Consider the following 3,503-nt stretch of genomic DNA (forward strand, 5'->3'; position numbering starts at 1 on the left):
AAAAAAGTTAGAGGCTGACATGGCAATATGGGAGGCATGGTAAACAAGTGATAGGTAGCGCAGCATAGCAATAGAACGAAGCAACTAGCAAGCAAAGATAGAAGTGATATCGAGCGTAAAGGTCATCTTGCCTGAAATCCCGATAGGAAGAAGAATGAGTCCATGAAGAAGACAAATGGACGTAGTCGAGCGAATCCTCACAACTCCAGAACGAAACCGAAGCTAACGAGAGAAGCAAACCGGAAAGAAGCAAACAACCATGGTAAACACAGAAGCATAATCATGGAATGATGCACAATCAAGTATGATGCATGTCCGGTTTAAAGAGGCATGGCATGGCAAAGTGCAACAAACAATACTACAAATTAAGTGGAGCTCAATATGCAACGAGTTGCATATTGACGGAACACCACAACAATTATTTAGTTTAATCTCGTTAAGCTACCAAACAATATTAAATGTTGTTAAACATGGCAAGAGGTGAAGCATAATTAAACTACCTATCTAGGCAAGTTAATGTGAGGCCGGAAACAACAAACAACAATTCCGGAAAGTCCCCATGTCATTTAGCAATTTTAAGCAAACAACAATTTTAAGCATTTAAATGTGGTTATCATGATGCGGATGACATATACATGTTTTATGTAGTTTTATGAAAACGTTAACATGAGCATGATATGAAGCATTTGGTCACCATGGCGGAATGAAAAGGGTGCCACGGCAGCGAAACAGAAATGGTGCCACGGCGGTGAAATGGAAATGGTGCCACGGCAACATATCTGAAAATGATGCCACGACAACATATCAGTTCCGATAACTCAAGGAGGTACCGGTGCAAAAGGAAGCGAGCGTGAGCAAGTCATGCAAGATGGTGGGGTGATCCCGGATTACCGGGTTCCCACGGGTCGACAACATGGAAAACGAGGAGGAACTTGCAAGGACAAACGGGCACGATGCAAACATATCGTACATCTCATACATGCAAGGGCATCTCATCGCGGTCGTCTCGGGTTATACCTTCGAAGCGTTCAAACGGGACGGTTCGCGTTTCGTAGAGGGAAGTAGTCGTTCACGGGCCGACGGTAGTGGTACATCTCGTAGACGTTCACGGGTCGTAGTGGAGGTATACATTCACGGGTCGTCGTGGGAAGTAGTCGTACACGGCGTAGTGGAAGTCGTTGTTCACGTGGCGACGGTAGTTGTACACGTTTTCGTAGATGTTCATGTCGACAGTAGTGGTACACGCGACGTTGGGGTACTTGTTGGTCCGGTCTTGGCGGTGTAGATGTACACGAGGTCCTGCCCGGGGATGGTCTTGGCCTTGGCGTTCTTGGTCGATGAGGGCGAGCGGAGGCGCATCCTCCTCCATGCTCGAACAAGGCAGAGGCGGGGCATGGGGCTGCAGGGGAGCTCGATGCGATGGGTGGCGATGGGGACGCAGGGGAGAAGGAAGGGCGAGGCAGAGGAGGGGCGCAGGCGCAGGAGGCTGAGAGGAGGGTTCGGGAGAGAGCGCTGGGAGCGATGCAGGCGTGCGTGATGGGGAACAAGAAGAAGGAGGCGGCGCTGGCAGGGAATCGAGAGGGAGAGATGCACGGGCTAGGGTTACAGTGGGGGGCGGCTGGGCCTTGGGCCGGCTTAGCCTTGGGTCAAATGGGCTGCGAGGAAGCGGCCCTCTTCTCTCTCTCTCTTATATTTTCTTAGCAGAAAACAATTAAAGAGAAGAAAAAGAAAGAGAGGGTTAGGGAAAGGATTTGCGCATGGAGACAATTTTCCCGGACTCGCAAAAATGAGCTCGATCCAGGAAAAATAGAAAAGAGGCACGAATGCAAGATTTAAATTCAAACTCATTTGAATTTAATTCAAATGGGTTTGAACGGAAGTGAGGGTTTGGGAAGGTCCAAAAATGTTCGGATTTTTGGTGGAGCTCCGGAAAATGATGAAATAATTATTGGCAAGGTTGGAGACCAAACTTGAAGCAGAAAAGGAATGAAATTATTTTGCAAGTGTGTTTATCGGTGATTCCGAAATAGTGGAATATTTAATATAGCTCCCTAATAATATTGAGAGGCTTTAATATGTTATAAAGAAAAATCACAAGTGAATTCCCTCGATTTAAATAGATCAAAAGATCTATGCAATTTATTTAGTTGAGTTTTAAAAATTAAATGGCATGATGGCATGATGACATGATGCAATGCAAATGAAGCTAAGAAGAATGCAACAAACAAAACAAATCACACGATGAAACTCGGAGTAGCTGGAAGGCATCTGAAGCTCCGGTCTTGGGGCGTTACACCCTACAAAAACAGCCTCCATCGGGGCACAATTAAACCCTGATGTAGACGCCGCACTATGAGAATTCCTATGCGAAAATTGGGACATTTTTGCCTGGCACCCTTCAGACATGCCAGGAATCCCACGCCGGCTGGCCGAGCATAGCCTAAACATCCTAAAAGGATTCAAGCTGGTCAAACAGGCTCTTCGGCGTTTCTCCGAACCCAAGAGACAGGCCATGGGAGAGGAGCTAGCCAAATTATTGTAGGCCGGATTCATCAGAGATATAAAACATCTGGACTGGCTAGCAAACGTGGTGATGGTACCAAAGAAGGACAAATCCTGGCGCCTATGCGTCGACTTTAAGGACCTCAACAAGGCTTGCCCAAAGGATCCCTTCCCCCTCCCCCGCATCGATCAAATTATTGACGCTACCGCAGGACACGATTCATTGTGTTTCCTCGACGCATACTCCGGCTACCATCAAATTAAGATGGCTGAGCCCGACCAGGCCGCAACGGCATTCATCACCCCATACGGCCCATTCTACTTCAACACAATGCCCTTTGGGCTCAAAAATGCCAGCGCAACATATCAGCGCATGATTCAGACATGTCTGGCAAACCAGATCGACAAAATAGTGGAGGCATACATAGACGATGTGGTCGTCAAAACCAAGCACATCGAAACTCTAGTAGACGATTTGAAGCTCGCGTTCGATAATCTCCGAACATATGACAGTAAGCTTAACCCGGAAAAATGTGTTTTCGGCGTACCAGCCGGAAAGCTCTTGGGCTTCATTGTATCCGGTAGAGGAATTGAAGCAAGCCCAGCCAAGATCCGAGCTCTGTCACAATTGGATATCCCAAAGGACCTCAAACAAATACAAAAATTGACGGGATGCGTGGCGGCTTTAAGCCGCTTTATTTCCCGTTAAGTAAAAAGGCATTACCCCTTTACTGCCTCCTCCGACGCACCGAATACTTCGAGTGGACGGATGCCGCCACGGCCAGACTCAAAGAAATAAAAGCCATATTGGCAACAAACCCGGTCCTGGCCGCGCCCAACATGGGCGAACCAATGCTATTATATATCGCGGCCACTCATCAAGTGGTGAGCGCGGTGCTCGTTGTCGAACGAGAAATGGACGGACACAAGTTCCCCCTTCAAAAACCAGTTTACTACATGTCCACTGTCCTGACTCCATGCAAGTCACGGTACCCGCATTA

The sequence above is a fragment of the Triticum aestivum genome, chromosome 1B (assembly GCF_018294505.1).
Source record: "Triticum aestivum cultivar Chinese Spring chromosome 1B, IWGSC CS RefSeq v2.1, whole genome shotgun sequence".
Classification (NCBI taxonomy): Eukaryota; Viridiplantae; Streptophyta; class Magnoliopsida; order Poales; family Poaceae; genus Triticum; species Triticum aestivum.